The sequence below is a fragment of the Argiope bruennichi genome, chromosome 4, assembly GCF_947563725.1.
Source record: "Argiope bruennichi chromosome 4, qqArgBrue1.1, whole genome shotgun sequence".
Taxonomy (NCBI): Eukaryota; Metazoa; Arthropoda; class Arachnida; order Araneae; family Araneidae; genus Argiope; species Argiope bruennichi.
This window is the reverse complement of record NC_079154.1, coordinates 100,712,749-100,734,133: the sequence shown is the minus strand read 5'-3', so window position 1 is coordinate 100,734,133 and position 21,385 is coordinate 100,712,749. Positions and strand designations below refer to the sequence as shown.

At 29.0% G+C, this 21,385-nt stretch overlaps 1 protein-coding gene across 3 annotated transcripts in view; it reads right to left on the bottom strand.

The window, feature by feature from the left end:
• The window catches only part of LOC129966602 (solute carrier family 41 member 1-like), a 91,224-nt gene that overhangs the window by 31,718 nt on the left and 38,121 nt on the right, over positions 1 to 21,385 (bottom strand). Inside the window, exon 1 of one of the 3 annotated variants that reach the window (XM_056081095.1) lies at positions 12,228 to 12,449. The exons of 1 other annotated variant lie outside the window; for it this stretch is intronic. The gene's annotated coding sequence lies outside the window, so the exon portion shown is untranslated. Of the gene's footprint in view, positions 1 to 5,064; positions 5,088 to 12,227; positions 12,450 to 21,385 lie in introns of those variants that run through there. One more of the 3 variants, XM_056081097.1, reaches the window with a different exon arrangement.

Genomic DNA, 21,385 nt, shown 5'->3' with positions numbered 1-21,385 from the left:
TCAAATTTAATCCATCTAATTCAAAGCGTTTGAGTTCTCTTACAGACAGGCATAATGCAAAAAATGTGTTTTTCTAACTCGGGGTGATTTGAAACATGGAGATTTGTCAAAATCTCGAGTTTATAATTTTTGACGATTGCAAATGCTTTTTCTATACTTCTTAAATATCTGGGCGTCCCGTGCTCGAATCCCGGTTCGGGCATGGTTGTTCTTCGTTTGTGTTCTATCTGTGAGGTGTGTGAATGTGCCCCCCCGTAAAAAAGGGTTGTGCAAGCGACTGTGTGAGTTTCATCTTCATATGAGCTAAAAGTCAGATTTCTGCCCTCGGCTGCTCAGGGGTCTTCACCCTCAGAAGCTACTGCAGCCCCTTTCCTTGATAACGCGGACATATCATACTACTTAAATGAAAAAATAAAAAAAAGTAACAGATTCACACATGCAGAATCAAAACTTAATCACTAAATAATTAGCTTCAAAATACGACAAGGTTAATCAAATTATAATCTTTTGAATGAAAAAGCACCAGAGAACAATTTTATAGAAAAGCCAAACAAACAAACTTTCAATAGAACAATACAAATATCGAATCTGAACTAGATAGAAAAAAATAATGAGAAGACAAACTCGCGATGAGCTTCTTGGAAAAACAGAAGTTAATGAAAACATGAAAAATGGAATATGCTAAATAAACCTACGCGCTTATTTGTACATGTAAACTTCTCTTTGGGAATCGTATACAAAAAAAAGTTAAATAAATATATATTTAAAGAGATTGCTCTTAATAAATGTGGATGCATTATTAAAGAATTTTTTAGTAAAAATTGAGCATTATTAAACCTATATTTTCAATATAATACGAATTTTATAGACATTTTTATAGTGATATAATATTTCAAATTGGTAAACATCAAACAATCAGATTCCATAACTTTCTGGACAATTCTATTAAATACTAAATTTGAGAAGTATAAAAAGGGTTAACCCTTTCTAGGGCCATGGGAAGTATGCTTCCCACCAAATTTATCAATCTTTGTATGAAATTATGTAGGTTGGTATAAGTTCTGACAAATTTTTTTAGAAAGGCAGAAACTTAGATGCTTTAGTTCTTTATCTCAGATAAAATGATGTGCCTTGATTTGTTACTTAATTATTAATTAACCAAATTAATTAATTAATATTAAATTTATCTAATAAGCTAAATGAATCCCTTTTCTTATTCTAATTTCAAGCCTAAAAATATTTTAACATAATATGACTAGAAAAAAATGGCCTTTTAAAGGGTTAATAAGATAAGCTGAATAACCTTTAGCATAAACTTACCAAATTCGGAACTGTTTACCATAACTTATGATCTAAAAACCCTCCAAATCCCAAAACCAAGAGCACTTTTTGAGAATCCAGCTATCACTATTCCTAACCATTTGAGGAGTTCTCTTGATTTAACCAAACCTTGTTTTGGACGTTTCTTTCGAGAATTCGAAGATCGTACTAAAGTGGAAATTATGTCGGCTTTTGAAACGGCACAAGACTAATTTGACAATTATTCCTTTTAGGGATTGTTAATAGCGCGTCAGTGTAATTATTACTTAAACTCTAAAGCGCATATCATAACAGCTGTTGTCAAACAATTGTAATTTGTCACAGAAATGAGGATGCATAAAACGTTTTACGAGTGGTTTATTATCCCGCCTCGTATTAAAGGCAATGTTTACATACGTAGAAAGGGTATAGACCTTGAACACCAGTTTCCTTTTTGGTTCAAATCCAGATAAATTATATTATTTTGAAAGAATAACTGTACACGATGAACTCTTTACAACCTTAAGCAGAAATTTATGCCCCAGACATACTAAGATAATTTGTGTTTTTGCGCTGGTTGTGTTATTCGCTTCACATGAAGTTCCGAGTCACTGCATTTCTCTTCTGCCGGTTTGAACAAGATGCTAAATAATGTGGGGGGGGGGGGAGTAGTGGTAGATTTGGAATTTGTAACTCAGATTGGATACTGAGGATATGTTACATGTTATTGAGTTGCTTATTTCCTTATTTTTGTACTTTATCTAGAAGAGCAGTCTATCATCTTGCAGGAATAAAAACATTACATTCCTTATTTTTTCTAAATTGAGCTGTTTGAACAGATTTTTGAACTGAGAATCCGAAACTAAGTCGAAACTAGGGATATACTATTCCTGGATTAATCAAAATGGTTAAGTAACTATTACCATCGTTTTCTATGAGTTACCTTGCAATTAATTCTAACGACGGCACGAAATTGTTCAATTTATGTTGTTAATTATAGCACTTGTCATAGACGAAAGCGATTTTAAGCCGAGTTTGTGCAGAAGCTTCCGAGGATAAAGGCCCTCTGAGCACCCGGGGTAGAAGTCTAACTTCTAGCTTCAAAGAAGATGGCACTCTCACACTCGCTTGCACAACCACTTTTTACGAAGGAGGGGGGCTTTTTCACACACCTCACAGATAGAACACAGGGTAAAGAACAATCATGCCCGAACCAAGACTCGAAGCCGGGACGCGCAGGCCACGGGGAAGGCGCGCTACATCGAGACCAGGACTCCGGCTAGTTCAGTTTATACTAAAAAAAAACACACGTTGTTAAAACTTAAAATAAAACACACACCGTTGAAATTATAATATTCGGCGCAAAATCGATCGGTCATTATTTAACGTAAACTACAGAAAAGGAAAGATTTTTTTTTTCATTTTTTAAGATTTTAGTTACATATGTTTTTAAAAAATTTCGACCCAAAATTTAATTATAAGTAAAAAACAGAAATTTCCTACATAATATGCAAAGTGGGAAAACCCGAGAAGATGGGAAAAAAATTCAAGATTATTCTAAATACGGAATGATTGACCATAAACTTTCCTACTTTATGATACAAAAAATCCTCTTGATAAAATTTTGGGAATGAAACATGTCTTATCTTGGTTTTTCCATGATAAAAATATTAAAAGATTTTTTCAGATATGTTCTACTACAATTCGATCTCATTTAACCACGAGGCACATCCAAGATTTGCTTCTTTAGTAATTAACTGAAAAATATTTCAAAATTTTTCAGTTAATGACAAATTAAAATGAAACATGTTGAAACTCCATAGACAATTTATGCTAGCAAAAACTGCAAAGACGGAAAAAAAAACATTTTAAAAAGAAACTTGGGTAACAGAGGATGAAGATAAGTGAAACTATTGACGAAAGCCAAAATTTGTTTTAACACAAAAACGTTTTTTCAATTTAAATACAAATAATATATGTATTTGTGTATGGTTGTGCTCAAAGTGCTAAATCTAAAATGTATTATTGGATTTGAAAGTTAAAAGATGCGATATTTCCCATCTAATAAAGAAAGACAATTAAGATCTGACGTTTGCATGCTTCGATACTTCAGAGATGTGTTTTAATGAGAATATACGAGGCCTCTACAAATATCAATTTATTTAATATGGTTTCAAGCACGGGTTTTAAATTCATTCTTCGATCTTTTCCAACTAGATGTAGACTAAATCAAAACAAGGAAGAAAGGACGATTTCTGCTGTCCGAATGTAGAGAATACATCGGAACGATAAAGTATAATTGTTGTTTCTTTTTAATTTATGTTATGTGTGATGTAAGAACATGAGATTTCCAGAATAGACAAAAAGAAAAAGTTTTTAAAAGGAAGTAAGTCTGAGCAGCGGAAAAGTACCATCCATGAAACATAATAATTCTTTTTCTGTATCGAATTATTTTGTCTAATCTAAATTAAAGAATACAGCAAAATGTCTGAATTGTATTAATATTAAAATATCGAAATGCTTTACATGCATAATTGAAACAGCCCAACATTAACGTTAAAATAAGTAGAAATATTTAAAGAGCATTCAGTTAACGGTTTTAACACTTTCGCAGCCATGATTCACTCTTGTGATTCGGACCACTCTTTAATAAGATGTTTACTTATTTGCTCTCTTTTAAATTGTAGTCGAGAAGAAAGTAATTGGATAACAAGCATGAATCACAGGTGATTCAAGTGCTGAGTAACGTGTTAAAAAAAGGAGATATAAACTAAGCATAGGCTTGTTCTACTGGCATCAAATTCTACATTGACTGAGAACTTTTACTGTCACGCGAAGCACGTGAGTGATGCGGCAGTCAGTGTGTTAAATACATTAAGAATTTCCGAATAAAAGTATTCTAGAGAATGATTACCAATTCTAAAACAGAATTTCGCGAAGCTCATTTGGAAGCAGATCTACCCATTTATTTCTAAACTACCAACAACTAAATATTTATGAAATGGATCCAAAAATATGTATGGCCACTTTTAATTTTGAGAGAAAGCTGCTACTATCAATAAATAATTATGATTGTGAAAGAAGAATAAATATGTGATAATTAAGATATGAAATTTTTCAAACATTTAAAGGCCATGAGTGGTTAAACCTCAACTGTTTGCGAAAGCTTTTAGTACTGTTTTTTGAACGAAACAAATATTAATGAATGAAACCCTATTCGAAAACAATTAGGTTATGAATATCAAACGTATAAAAATCTTGCGGGATGCAATTTTTAGAATTTTATAAACTTGAAAGCTTATAAAAGAATTTTTGTTCCAGGAATATTAGATGATTTAGAAAATTAACTTAAAAGTAATATTTTTAAAGTTATTAACCCTATGTTAACCTTAAAAGTTATTAACAAACTATGGATTATAGGTCCAACAAAACATTTTTTCGCAGCAAAATGCGATCCGTATGTTAGTGTGTTTATCTGTTAGAATTGAATTAAATTATGCAATTTTAATATTTCACATAAATAACAATTTTAATTCAAGTGAGTATATTAAAAAAGAAAATATTTGAAGTTCAAAAATGAATATATATTTGTTTTCTTCTATAACGATCTAATTTCCAGATGAAATTCAAATGCAAACAAAATATCGTTCCTTTAAAGCTTGACATTTAAACTTCTTTTTAAAAAAATTGCCATAAAAAGCAAGCACATTTTTCATGTATTTCTACTTGACATAAACTTATAAATATTGAACAATTCCAACTTACGTTTAATATGCGTGACTGAATTTCTGTCCGGGCAATGCGTTTTGTTCATCAGCATCGCAATTCACCCGAGGGCTTAGCTTAGAATGCTCGTAAAACCTGCACGATTCACCTGTGAGCTAAGAATCACTGAGTAAACGAGGCATTTCATTCAAACTATAAACCAGGAGATAAAGGATTTTTTATTGCCAAATTAGATGATACGCGAGACAGAAACACATTTTCTCGCCATAGAAAAGGGTACTTGCTGACACGAAATGCGATCATATAGATTTGGCGAACAAGGTCTGATCGTTGTGACGACCGTTTAATGCAGTTTCTTTTGGAAAATGAAGCTTTTTTTTTGCGTACAAATATTTAAGTACAGACGTTTTTTCTTATATTTTTAGGTGAACGATATGCTATTTACCTTGAACAAATGTAGGGCGTTTGAAGATTGTAAATAGTTGGGAATTGCCAATATTTTGGTTCACAAATAAGTAAAAATTTTAAAGCTTTACTTGAGACATGAATGTGAAAAGGCATGTGAAATATAAATATTAGGATTCACAATAGAATCGAACTATTTAGTTTTAAATTAAACACGTAAAATCTGTCTTCTATGAAATCCTTCATATTTTTTTAACTGATTAACTCATATTTCGAAACAAATATCAAATTTAATAAACAGTTTATACGTCGTTTAAAAAGATAATGCAAAACGAAACATGATGAAAAGGCATATAATCGGAATTTTAATATATATATAATTGATTATTACGAACTTAATAATTATTTAAATTTATTTAAAAGTATAGTAATTTAAAATTTTCTGGGAGAATATTAGTATATTAACAATATTTATACTAAACATAAGTAAATTTCAAAATTAAATATTTACTATGCAAGGAAAATCGTACAATCTTGAATATTACTAATGCATTTCTAATTTTACATGATTGAGATGCTTTTAATCCTATATTTAATGATGAGACTTGTAATTCCCGCCAATTTCCTCATGATACTGAGTTAACTTAACCGTTTTGAGAACCATTTTCCCTTCAATTATTGGATTGGCACAACGGTATTTCTCTTTGGAAGCTTGTTAGAGACAAGTGTATAAGATGATGCAAGGGCAAGATGGATGGATCCCTTGAAGACTGGAAATCATCCATTAATTTGCATATATAAAATAATATTTATTTGGCTTTCTTGTAATCAAAATTGACTACTGAGACCCATTCGAAGGCACACAAAATTTTTTTTTATTGATAGGAAAGTCGTGATGGCATAGGTGGAACTATGGTTAAGTCCTAAAGGGCATCAAGTCCACGATACAACCCCTAACATAGGAGACACGTACTACATATCGGTAAGGGAGAGGGAACCAACCCCACACATGACTTTTATACCAACCAGGATAGCGATCACCTTTCAGAAAGCTTTTTATCTCTATAATTGAGACGTCTCTCGATGGGATTTTGCATTTTGGTAAGTTATAATTTTTTTAATTTATTGTTTTGTTAATTTTTCTTTATTTCATATGCTTTACATTATGCACAGAATTATTTGATACAGTTGTTATAATTTTGGTACCTTTCAAATTATTATTAAAACATTACCAAATATTATAAAATTGTTTAAAAAATAGTACTTCCATCGAATCCTGTCGGAATATCGAAATTCTAAATTATTTTTTATGTAAATGGTGACCTTGGGGATGAATAAGAAAATTGGGCTGTAAGGCATTTCTTGTATCTAAATTAAGTATTTATATAGTTTGCATACATCTTGAAGAAATTCAGTAAACAAAAGATTAAAGCGATCTCAAAATGAGGAAGAAAAGGATAAAATCGAAACTTCGCACCATAATAGATACATCATATATTTAATGATGTATGGATAATGTGTATCATTATTATAATGGTTACGAATGAATCGGAAGTGAAATAATGGCAAAGATAAACTAAGTGTAAATGAGAAACATAAATGTGCTTTAATATAATGTAGAGGCCTTTTCCTTAGATGAGTTTAAAGCTATTGTATTGATTTCCAAAAAATTCTGGGGTAAACAATAACAAGATCATATACAGTGAATAGGAACGAAAACGAGAATTAACCAGCGTTTAAAATTCAATATTTGCTTTCAAATAATAATGAAATTTTAAAGAATTTTATTATATTTTGTTGATTAATTATTTAAATATAATTTTTTCTGATTTATTGATTAAAATAACATTTACTTATTTATTTGATAGTTGTAAGGTTGCGATAAATAGTTTTCGATTAAAAAGGGTCGTGACATGTATTTTCGAGAAAAGCGATTAAAGAGCTTCTAAAGAATTGCCTTGAAAATTAAAGAATTTTAGAATTAGAGAATTTTCTGGAATAATAGCTAATTAGCAATCAACCTAATTAACTTAAAAATGCCTTCAAGTTAAAGTGGGCGATGCAAAGTTGATAAATGTGAAGGATGAAGAATTTGCGGGATGGCATTTGGAAACCAAAGCACTTTTATTTATTTCTAAAAAAAGGAAAGAATCAGCTGAACAAATTTTGTTATGTCGAATGTTGTCAATCCTGAGTAATTCTAAGAACTAAATATTTCGATCAGCATCAAAAGAAGAATATAATAAGTAAATAACAAAATATAATTCTTAAAATCTAGTATAATTCAGTTCAGAATAAAAACCTATAAAAACAGAATTAAATCATTTAAAATGAAATTAATAAATAAAGCAGCAATTAATACATATTTGAGCATAGATTTCAAACGAAAAATACATGATTTAAATTAATTGTGTTCATTAATAAGTGGTGGATAATACAGTTTAATATCAAGTATAAATTAACTGGATCATAAAGAAGAATTCGCGTTTCGAATTAGGCATTATATAGAAATTTAATTGGGAGAAAATACTACGTGCGTGCGAGTTGCTTATTTTCAAAAACTAATAATTATTATATATTTGTTTAGTAGCGGAATAACGGATTTGAATCTTAAATCATTTATAGCTATCTATTAAAAAATTAAGTCCCCAAGTGGCGCATAGCTTCCAGTTTTTCATCTTTCATTCTATTTCCTTGGAAACATGATTGAACTGAAAAAGCGAAATGATGTCAAACGATTTCATGAGACAAGTTCTATCATGTAAAAGCAAGGAAATTTTCATCAAAAGTACAAAAAAGTGGTCCGAAAAGAGATATTACTAAAACGTTTCAGGTTATACTAGAAAGTTCCCTGCACGTGCGCTAGTGAATATGCCCACAAATATATAGTAAGAATTAGTTAACGAATGGGATATTTTCAGATTAATGGAAGAAATCTACATCCAACAATTGTGAACATAATTGAGCTTATTACCATAATAAACATTTGCCTATAATAATAATAATTTGATGCTTATAACAATATGCCTTCTAAGGTTCGGTTATATAACGATGCATAAGAGATCACTCTTTGTCCAATTAACATGTATCCAATTTTTATTTTATTCGTATAAAGTTGTGGCAGTACTTTGTAACAAAAGATTGTGAAAATTTAAATACATAAATTTTATTCATTGTATTAAGCCTCACAATTCATGAGCGTATTGCTGTTGAGCCTTTGATTGATCTGAAGTTGTCAGAAAATAACGATGAAAAGTAGTCTTAGGGCCTTGAAAAAACATTTCCCAATTTGCATTTAAAACCTCATTATAACAAAGATGCAAACAAAGGAACCTTAAAGATGTATATCACGCAGATGGATTATAAGGAATAATACTGAAAAACACGGCCGTAATTATTGTAAATACCTTCTTTAAATACGTCCTGATCCTTGAAAAATCTCAGAAATGGTGCAATCGCTTGAGAAATGACAGTTTGCAAGATTTTAAACGAATGGAAGAGACATATGAAAGTCGGGTAGAAGCACCTAAATTACGACATTCAGAAAAATCACATTTTCATTGTTTTTATGCCACGACAAAAACACACGTTGAAAAGGAAATAGTTTATTTTCTTATATGTACAGAAAATGCAAGGAATGTAGCAAACTGACTAGCTTGTGTACAAAGAAATACGCATAAAAAAAAAATGGAGAATTCAGTCAATAACAACACTTTGGCACGATCTCATTTTCCTAGCAGATGTTTGAAGTAAAAACGCAGTCTCCGGTACATAAAAAGAAATATATCTTTCGGTAATTGGAAAATCGCATTTATTTAATTGCATAGATGGCATGTTAAAGCAGACTTACGATGAAAGCTTCAAGGACAAGGCTTTAAATTCTTAGAAAAAAGTGATTGTTACTTTTTGTGAATTTAAAGATTAACGTATTTACTTGGGCTTCAATTTTAATTGATTTTTTTTATCAGAAATTCTGAAAGATATTTTTTTTTGTCTTTGTAATCTAGCCTGTAAAATTAGAATTCAAACTCATGTTCTAATTCTAACTAATTAAATTTTAATTTAAAAATATTCAGCGAAAAATAGCATGACCATATTCTCTTCGATGTAAAGGTTTGGAAAGGGAATTTTCGGGAAATGAATCTTAAAATTAAATTTTGTTCTTCTTTTAACACAATTTAATAATGGATTACGCAATTTTTAATATAGTAAATTGTACCAACAAATAAATTTTATTAAAAAACCGGAGATTTATTTTTGTGGAAATAAGGAGTATAAAATTCTGTATTATTCTCGCCATCCAAGATATTTGCTCTCCGGCACTATTCCTTTTTTAGTTTTATATTATAACTTTTTAAAAAATCTCACCTATATATTTTTTCCATACATATATCTATGCTTCATCTTTATATTTTCATCAGAAATATTAGAAGTATTCTACGGTTTTATGATTGAAAATGGGAATTCATGTAGTAATTTAATCTGTCAGAGTAAAAACTAACGGGAATTTAAAAAATATAGCAGAATATTATTACGATAGATTTCAGTAACTAAATTTGAATTGTAATTGATTTTTTTTTGTGTGTGAATATTTGAGATACCGTAGTCAATGTTACTGAATCTTCGATGCATAATTACTTTCTTGTTGTACACGGTAGAAAATGTACAATGAGGAAATTTTTAAAAAAATTCGACTACAGTATTCTATTGAATATGCATATTTTAGATCTTATGATGTGAACAAAAAAGTTTTTTTGAATTTACGTATAATTTGATATCATAATATGGCAACGGAATGAATTACATTGATGAAATTTGCCAAGCGTTCACTTGAAGTTTGTAAATTTCTGCCAATGTTTGTACCAAATCCATTATGGAGATGGATCTGAGAATATTAGCAAGATAACAAATTAAATAAGGAAATTACATGAAAAATGTAATTGTTATAAATATAGATTTGGATTAAATTTCGGGCCGATTGCGTCTATAAGTTAGCCTGTCGATGTATTAGTATCTGAATGTAAAAATTCATAAAATAAATAATGAATTTTAGTATATGAATATTACGTATGTTAGTATGCGATCTTAACATATCTGTCTATATTAAATTTTGTGGTTATTCAATTACACTACGCTACTGAGCAAAACAGAAAACGCACCTATTTTTGAATAAATCGAAGAAAAATGAAGAGATAACACATTCTCCTCGGATTACTTATTATGTTAAATGTTCAAGAAACAGCTGTCATGAAAATCTTAAGGAAAATAAAATTTAAAAAATTGGGATAATCCTTTTTTAAAATTTTAAAGGCAGGGTTACTAAGTAATGGTAAAATATAAAAAAGGTTTACAGTCATAAATATAGTTTAATACTCTAAAAGTTGCTGTATTCTTAATTACATTTTGTAAATAATTCAACGCCGTGAATTGCCATTTTTGTGCTAAAATGCAATTATATTCAAACTTTTCTTCTAAGCTGGTAAATGGATATTAAAAATAATCCAGCGGAAATGAGAGATTTCTACATACTAAAATTCTGATCTAATTTAACATAAATTAGATTTATTATGATTTCAACAATTTTCATTGGTAAAAGAATTAAAAGTTTCATAGATTGAAATAGTGAACAAATTTTAAAATCCAAATTTCACCAGAATCTCGTAACAATCCAAATAAGCAAATTTTTTTTTAATCAGCGTAAATGCATTCCTCTTCTATTTCTCGTATATTTCGAATTTTGAGACAACACAATTCATGTAATAACAATAACTTTGTAATATAGAAATGAAATGGGCATTTATCCTTTAATTAAGGCCAAAATTTGATACAAATTTAGCCCAATTTTTGGTGTCAAAACGTATTATTTGAATTTAATTTATATGCTTCATTTTTTTTAATTGCAGTGTTCAGACAGGAAGACAAAAATATTTTCTCTGACTAAATAGATCTTAAATTTACGAATTCAATGACAATATTTTCTATTTGTATGTAATTTAAAAAATCTCAAAATTTTATTTCAAATACCGTTTGAACCTGCAAAATCAAATTTGTTCTGTAAATAAATATAATTACACATATTTTGAGTTAATTTTAAATTTATATGAATAATTTAATTTCACACTGCTTAAAATTAAATGATACAAAATTCGAAAACAATACGAATGCCAATTTTTTTCCATATTACCAAAATGCATAAAAATATATATATATATATAATTCAACGAGCATTTTTTTTGTCGACCATAGTTTCAAATGAAACTGTATTGAATTATTTCCACAGCTACGCATACATGTAATCAAAGTTTCTCTTATAATAAATAATGTTAATATCACATAAAATTGCAAGACAGAATAAAGCTACATTTTTTGAAGAATTTCTAAAAAGCAAATGAAAGAAATTAAAGAATGAATTGCTTACTTTAAAAGCAATTTTACTCATAGAAGCTATTCTCAAACTAAAATTTACGAATAAATATTCTCAAAAACATGTAAACTAAAAAGTGGCTAAATCTCAAGATCTAAAAGAAAATTAATATTTGAAAGAAAAATGTAACAAAACTTTTCTAAATCTTTCAAATTTTTCTGATTTAATTATCAATCTTTAGCAAAAATAAAAAGAACAATTGCATGTTTTGAGAATACTTAGCAATGTATGCATAAAAAAATAGCAGAAGTAACTATGCATTAAAAATCGCTTCGCTAACTGCTAAAAAATATGTATTTATTAATAAAATATCACACACACACATACATACAACTGTTTAGATATAGAAAGTTATATATCAAAGCATTATTACCTTATATCCGCAAAAAACCTGAACAGTTTGAAAAAATTCCGATGTAATCCACTAGATGAAATCAGTTGAAGTTCCTTTATCAAGAAGAGATTTAAATAAAAGCTACAAGTACTCCAAGAAATAATTGAACCAACATCTAAAATCGCACTGGTGCTCAAATGGAGTAGCGACCACAGTTCAAGGGTAACTATCATGGCAGCGTACAAAAACGAAATGAAAGAATCTCATATTACTACCGAGTCTTTAAAAGCATCGATGATGACGGATTCATTAGACAACCTTTAATTATTTTTAGAGGAGGAGCCGTTGCCTGCATTGATGTCATTAGCCATTACTCTGACGCTAAAGCTGTCTATCTAATATTTCTTGATGAAAACGGACTTTTTCGAACTGCTGTGCAATGGCGATCCTATAAATAGTTCGTTAGACACTAGGATCACATGAAAACAGAAACAATTCTTGATCTGCTATCGTAAATGTCCGTTTCAAGTACATGTTACATAAGTTTTATTTTAGGCGCTTCCTTTTTTGGGATCCAAAGCTCGAAAACAAGTTTGGACTCGGTCATTACAGAGATTTACGAATAATTACTGCAGTGAAAAATAATATTGTGGTTTCAGTTGCAATATAAAATAATGGTCTCCGAAGGTGATATTAGCTTTCAATTCTATAGTTTAATGGGCTTTAAATATAGATTGACTGTTATAGACTGATCATACTATAAATTTGCTTATCAGATAATGATTATGATTCTCAGCATATACCATATTTGCCTTGTAAGACACCAGACGAAATAATAGTTTGAAGGTCGCTGTATTCTTTTGTATTGAAATTCAGTGCGAAAGCAGTTTGAAAAGTTCAGCAAGTATATAAACCGTTATTTTAAAGTAGAGTTTTAGTAAAATTCGACCTCTTCATCTAAATATCTAAATTTTTAGCGTATAGGCAAATACATAGTAATTTGTCATCATTGGCGTGCAATAGTTTCAAAATATTAACTATTGAGGTGAATTTAGCATTTTTACTGAATCTATCGTGTTGTTGGCGTCAATACTTCGTCGTTGGCGAATTATTTGGCGATTAATCCCTATAATGCATTAATAGTATCCAAAATTCGAATTTGTGTTTCAGACATGCTTTTCTTAAGGATTAACTCAAAAATTTGACACAAAATAATATACCAAATTTGATACATTAAGTCATTGCGTTTTCGAGCTGCCGCAATTAAATGTTTCTGAAAAAAACAGACCGACAAACTTTCAACCCCCAAGTTGAGTTTGGCTCAAAATTTGACGTGTATACACTATAGATGTTAAATCTGTGTACTGAATTTTATATATCCAGCTCTCTTAATTTTGTAATTATGTGAACAGATATTCGGATAGACGGACTTCCTCTGAACAGATTTTACTCAAAACTTGACAGAAATATGCAAATTTGGTGTACAGACCGTATACCAAATTTCAGCCGTCTTCTCAAAGCGTTTCTGGATTTTCTTTGTCACGGAGAGACAGGTATTATAAAAATGTATTTTTTGAACTCAGTGAGGTTTAAAAAGATTCGCAAAAATTTCGAGTTCGAATTTTTTGAGGATTACTATAATTTATCTATGTTACAAATACAAGAAAGTAAAAAAGCTATGAAATTGCGCGTTTACTGAATCATAGTGTCTATACAAAAGAAATTACGCTAATGTATAATCAAATTCAAATTCTAAAATCATTACTTGACATTTTGATTTGGAACAATGTATCAATATTTTTCAGTAAGTCCGGAAATAAAAACGGGAGCAAACTTTCTTGCATAGATAATTACCAGATCACTTTCAGAAGCATACACATACGGAATTTAGCTAGTTTTAAAATTTGATTTTTTGCGGTAATCCGTATTTTTTATCCTAATAGTGAAGTGATATGGCCAGAGAAAGAACAGCGCTTCTAATTCAAATTCATTGAAATTTAGTAGACAAACTAACAATACTAAACGTTTTTTTTTATTTTTGAGTTGCTTTTGTGAGTTTGATACGTTTATATGTTCTAATGTTTTGTGTTTTGTAAATTTGATACGATTATATGCTCTAACTTCCAAAGGTTAGAGCATATAAACATTATAAAAGAGCTCCAAGTTCAACTATATTATAATTTTTTTAATCGATTTAATAATTTTTCATCTTGATAGTTTTGGAGTCCTTTGATTTAAAACTGACAATTCTTCCAGATGTATAATTTTTAGAATCATTCTGACCATTTAAACAAAGATGTTATTTTATGGATTTACGAACAAAAAGTTTCTACGTACAAAACTTTCACGATTTCACAAAATAAAAACGTAAAATTGAGTTATTGTTCAATAATTGAATAATAAAGAGATTTAACTATTTCAATTCCATAAATGACAAAAATTTACAGCTAATTTTTTTTTTTAACATTTTATATGCTGAATTTATTTTATTCAGTATCTAAATATTTCTAGCCTAAGCAACCTAAAATTAACTTCATGCAATTTTCATTAAATCTTATTAGGAAACAACGGAAACGCAGCAGAGTTGATTGTTTTTCTAAAGCAGGAATTTTCCGTAGGATGTACGTAAAATTTCCTCCGGGAACATTCAACGATATAAGAGTAATCTTCATATGATAACTCTAGAACGGAACACGAAGATTGCAGGTGAATTACTATAGAATTATTCAGAAAATTTCTTTGTAATTTGGGGGAAAACACACATTGCAAGGTGTAACTGACTAATATACTTTGAAGTATTTGACGCATGTATTTATATACTACTACTACTTTTTCACTAAATATACATTTATTCATTAAAATTTTATTACTCCTCTCACGGAATACAGAATATTATAATGTCAAGTATTCCAAGTAATTATACATTTATTCATAAAAATTTTATTAATCCTCTGACGGAATACAGAATATTATGATGTCAAGTATTCCAAGTAATTATACATTTATTCATAAAAATTTTATTAATCCTCTAACGGAATACAGAATATTATGATGTCAAGTATTCCAAGTAAATAGACATTCATAAAAATTTTATTAATCCTCTGACCGGAATATAGAATATTACGATATCTAGTATTCCAAATAAATGGATATTTAAGGAGTGTTTCAGTCAGAAAGTTAAAAAAGGAAAAATATTTCTGTAATTTGATCAGTTAATATTATTTGATTAAATATATCTTTAATCGGCAAAGTTTAACAGTTTCTAACGCTATGTAAAATAGAATTAGCATTAAATTTAAGAATTATTTAATCCGATATGTAACAATATTTAGCGGATGTGATGAAAGTGCTATTGAAAAAATGGTCGTATGATTGATCGGCATATTTATTGTTAAAACTGCATGGCAAATTATTTTTAAACTTCTGATTTAAGATATTTTTTAACAACTGCCAAAAATGTCAAAAAAGCTCTTTGATAGTATATTCTTTTAATTAAAGTAATTGCTATTATTTCGAGATAATCTGATAATACTTAACTGTAAAAAAAAGGTTAGCTTAAGCGCTTTACAAATTTATCGATTAATTAAATAATAATTTCTAATTAAATAAATTGATCTAGAAATTTCTTATCTCAAACTCTTACAAAATAAAACAAGTTGTTAATTAATCTAACTAATTTTATTTTGTAAGGTAAGTCAATTTTTTTTTTTTTGAAATGAAGCTCAGTTTCTAAAATATTTTAAGATATCAGTACTAGGAAAAAAATAATATCTTAATTAAACTAATTATTAATTTGAGGTAATAACACGCTAATACTAAAAAGATTAGCACAAGCTCTCTCCAATTTATCAATTCGATAAAAGTCTAGAAGTTTCTTATATCATAGCCTTACAAAATAAAACAATTTGTTAATTAATGCAATTAATTTCATAAGTTGAATCAAATTCATTTTTTAATTGAAGCACAATCCTTAAAATATTTTTAGATACCATTACTAGAGGATAAATGAACCTTTAAAGGCTCAAAGATGTAATAGTAAGAGATCTTAAAACAATTTGTTCAGCTGCTTTCTACAATAATTTTATATCTCCTGAATTATTCGAGAAGGGATACATGCCAATTAAACATGTAAAATTTCACATTTGGAAAATTTAAAAATCAGAACTGTTGTGAATTTTTAATTTTTTAAAACATCTGATATTTACAAAAAAACTTCCATAAATTAACATGAAGTTACTGGAGAATAATTTCAAATATTTTTGGGAAAAATTATATAATTAGGTGAGAAAAATTAAACTTTTCTCAAGCTTCAAAATCTCCCAAGAATCAAAAACAGTTCTCCATCTTTGTGAATATAATCCATCTACCTCTCAATTTGATTCAACAGCAACATTTAACCGTTTGTAAATATTTTATGACTTTATTGGAAGTGAAGAAATCTGATAATTATTCAGTTAACCACCAAATGAAAATGGATTGAAGAATAATTTTAGATTTATGTGGCTATTAGGATTCTTCGCATAAGTTTCATCAAGAACGTGAAACATCTAGACAAAAGAGACGGCGGCCAGACTGGCTGCTTATGGTTCAATTAGTCGGCGGCATTAAATCTGTTATTCGATAACATGTTTATTTTTTTCTAAAACAAATCGCCAAAAAGTAACCAGCAGAACAAAGATGAAACCAATGAAAAGAGCTGCCAGATTCGATATATTTTTTTACATAACTCAGCTAATAAAAGAAGTGTAATACGTATAGTTAAGAACATTATTTCTTTTATAAGGAAAAAGACATGTACATTTATAATTTGTGTAATTAATTTTAAAATACTAACAATGAAAAAATGTGATTTACTAAAACATTGAAGATATAGGTCATGAGAATGAGAGCATTTAGGTACACATTAACATATGGATTTTGTTTTACCAAATGTTCACGCATTTTAATTTTAAAAATCCACTGAAATCAACTATACCAATTATAACAATAATTGAAATGTTATGAAAGCACTGGACTCTATGGATCAATGCTTACTGTAAATAAATTAAAATGAAATTAAAATCAAAATTAATCGTAATGAATGTTATTAGTTTTATAGCAATGAAAGCTAAGAGGAAGTAATCGGGAACGAACAAAAGAAAATGAAACTATGATGAATGAATATATACCATTTTTTAAAAAAAAACATTACATTTTGCCATTAATAATTTATGATCTTTCACTTTTTAAAAACTTGCGAGACATAGGCGATGTTTTAAAACTTTAAATTACTGTTTTATTTTTAAAAGCTTGATTAGTTATCTGAAACGATTGACCGCTGATTATATGTACGATTAATTAAAAAGAAAATAAATTTCTTAACGAAAATATAAATTGAGTAAATTACTTTTGCTTTTTCATTCAAATTTTTTACTGACTTTATTTTATCTTTCGTGAGTAATATTTGACGAAATAATTTTAATAGTTATGATTATACATATTTTTTCGAAAAATTTATACAAAATGATTAATTACTACATGAACAATAAAATACAATGAAGTTTCATAATTCTAAATTTAAGCAATTGTAGAATTTTGTCATTCATTGAAAGTGCCAATTGTTGATCTTTATTTCTTGATCTTATGTAGGATAAAACAATGGAAGTGAAAGTGGTGTAAGCACGTGATGTTGTTCTTTTTTTAATGGATATTTTTGACTCATTCTGATGATATACAAAAATTATATTTCATTCACAAAAAAAAAAGAAATATATTAAGCGGGATCTGGTTGCTCGCTTGGGATAGTTATATTGCTAACTCTCCAAGTCAAAATGCTAATTATTTATCAGGAGTTTTATGAAGATAAGCCTTCATGTGCTGATATCAATATTTAAATAAATTCTAAAAAGAGAAGTTTTTCAGATTATAGCATCTTTTAAATCTATGGAAATTCCGTTTGTAAGTTCAGACAAACATTAATAATGAATTTTATCATAATGAAGAAAGGCCTAAATAACCCATATACTACTAAAACGATTAACGCTCATAAGCTCATAACTTATTCCTCTATCAAGTTAAAATGGTCATTGCTTCGTGGTAATACTTATATCGAAGTGATTGAATAGTTATTTACAAAAAAATACCCTTAATAAAAAAAATGCTATTTTAAAATACGAAAAAACATTTATTGATCTGAAATAGTATTGCAATTTGACGACCAATAAGATTCTCTTTACATATTCACTTATTTGAGTTCTGAAACTTTAAGAGAACTGGAATTGGGACGCCCTTGGCAACAAAAATCATTAAAATTTGAGTTGTAAAAATTTTTTTTGACTAGTAAATATTATATCTAACATAAAATTTAGCTTATCTAAAAAAAGAATTATAAAAACAAAATATTTTTTCTTTAAAATAATCGTTTTCTAAGAGCGAATCGGAAATATGTTTGTGATGCACTACTAATCGTAACTCAGCAAGGTCAGACAATAAAATGGCTCCAAAGTTGAATTCTACTCAGAATTCTGAATAAAATGACCCAAAAAAAAGCATAATGTGCGATTACAAATTCAATAATCACAGAAATTATTTTAACATACTCCAAAATTTAGAAAAAAATATTTGAATTTCATAAAAAGATATTTAAAAAAACTAACTTAAGACAAAAAAGCAAGTAATTTTCATTCTAAACAGTTGCTTAAAAATATAGGTACTGCTCGACAGAAAGAAATAAAAGTAGGTTTTACAAACAGTTTTATGTCTGTAAATACTGTAGTACAAAATTTCGCACAATTATAATAAAAAGAACTGTACTTATGAGTACCTAAATTTTGAAGGAAAAAAAATCATACTTAAGAAAAAGTCGTATTGTTTTTCTATCAGAAAGTATTGTTAACTACATTGAAAAATTAATGAGAACTTTCAGCTTTTCAAACATATACACATATATTTCTGCAATCGGATGAATATTTCATAACATTTTAGGGTAAAATTGAAAAATAGATTTTTTGAAACCGCAGATCATTCTAATTTGATATTAATTGGAGAATCATCCCACGTTCAAGTTTCAACAGTTTACAACACTTTTTTTTATCTCTCGTATTTTTATTTTCCCCGCGAATTACAATTTCCCATATTTGTATACCACTAGATTATGCTTCTTTGAAAATTCTTTGCGGAATCTTATTTCATGCCAATCCACGTGGGCGCCAATGCAGATTGCCACGAGTAATACCTGTGGGGTACTAATGTACCCAGTACAAGGATACACTGCACTCTACAGTAATCACTAAAATCAACCAAAGACCATCAATAAAATCAACCGCTCTAATTCAAGACCTTCCAGATCATCAAGCAGTAGAATAATCACTTTAGGAAGATCTACTTTAAGCCATCTATTCTCCAGCAGGTTCTCAGATCCATTGGCAATATTACTTAAAAGTAAGAAGTATACTATTTATATTAGGTAACTAGGCTTTTTCGAGATTGTGTTGATGGAAAGTTACTAATCCAATTCCAAGGAAATTACTGAATAAATGACTTTTTTAACCTAAGAGATGGAAATTACTTTCTTAATATTTTATTTGTTGGCTTTCTCAATTAATGAGCCATTTACTTCTTTGCTTTGCTTATGTACGCATTCACAAGTAATTATTCTACAGTAATGAAATAAACAACCGTTCTCACTGTCTTTGAAAAATACAAGATAAAATACTTATATAATAACGAATCAAAGTGTAAAAACAATTTATAGGATACCTTAACCCTTTCTAGGGCCGTGGGAAGTATGCTTCCCACCAAATTTATCAATCTTTGTATGAAATTATGTAGGTTGGCATAAGTTCTGACAAATTTTTATAGAAAGACAGAAACTTAGATCTTTCAGTTCTTTATCTTACACAAAATGATGCGTCTTGATTTGTTATTTAATTATTAATTAACCAAATTAATTAAATCAAATTCAATTTATTTAATAAGTTAAATGAATCCCTTTTCTTATTCTAATTTCAAGCCTAAAAATATTTTAACATTATATGATTAGAAAAAAATGGCCCTTTAAAGGGTTAATAGAGTTCATCCAGTAAATAAAACAGTTTCTTTAACATTTATATTATATATTTAATGCTAAAGCAAAGTATAATGTGCATTTTGAAAATTTACTTAAAAAATCTGTCCAACCCTAACAATTTATTTTAATTTATTTGAACAGATTACTGTTACGGAAAAAAAAAAGATATCCTTTGCCCTTGATTCGGGCTTTGCGGGGAGGTTAGCGGAAATTGTAGGTCAAAAACCTTGGAACTTCACAACAGGGATCTAATGGATATTGCAAGCCGTGCTATAACGACTGCAAAACAAATGCATCTCTATCCAAATACTAGTTTTAGGTTAATACATGCCACACATTGTTATTTTTAGCTAAGCAAGCATGTGACACTAAAAGCTATATTGTCCTTGATTATACACATTATGATAAAAGACAAATTTAATTGCGACAATATTCAGCTGAAAACAATTTTCTTATGTTTTGAGTGTTTTGTAATTATGTTTCTTTTAGGATTTGGGAATTTATTTCTTGACAGGATCTTCCACCCCTTCCCTGGAAAATTTTAAGTAATAATTCCTTACAGAAGTTTAGTTTAGTTATATTAACGTATCGTTGTAAAGCAACACTAGGGCTATTTAAGGACGGATCTCGTCATTTTGAAACGCAGTCAGATGACGAGGACGACACCTGAGCTAGCACCCCCCTCTCCATACCACACCAGTAGGAGGACGTTTGGCCTGACGGATTTAGCGTGCAACAGACCCCTTAAACGACGGTTCTTCGGTGGAATAGGGTCTCGAACCTGAAACCTAACGGCTCACGAGCGAGACCTTACCACCAGGCCACTGCGGCACCAATGCATTACAGAAAGAACTGATAAAAAGCTTACTAATCTTTTACATTTTCATCAATTGTCAATTATCTTTTCATTTGGCTCAAAAGGCAATTCAACTTAATGTAAAATAAGCATTCCGCAACAGTTGATAATGAATTATCAGTTGTTGTACTTGATATTTCTTATCGAAATCTTCTTAGGGATATTTAGAAAGTTGAAGTATGTAAACCATTTTTTCCCCCCACAAATGATAAGTTTAATGATAAGATATAGGGTGCAATTTTTTCCTGTCTCAAAAGAAATTTTGAGACAGGAAACATTGATATATCAACAATA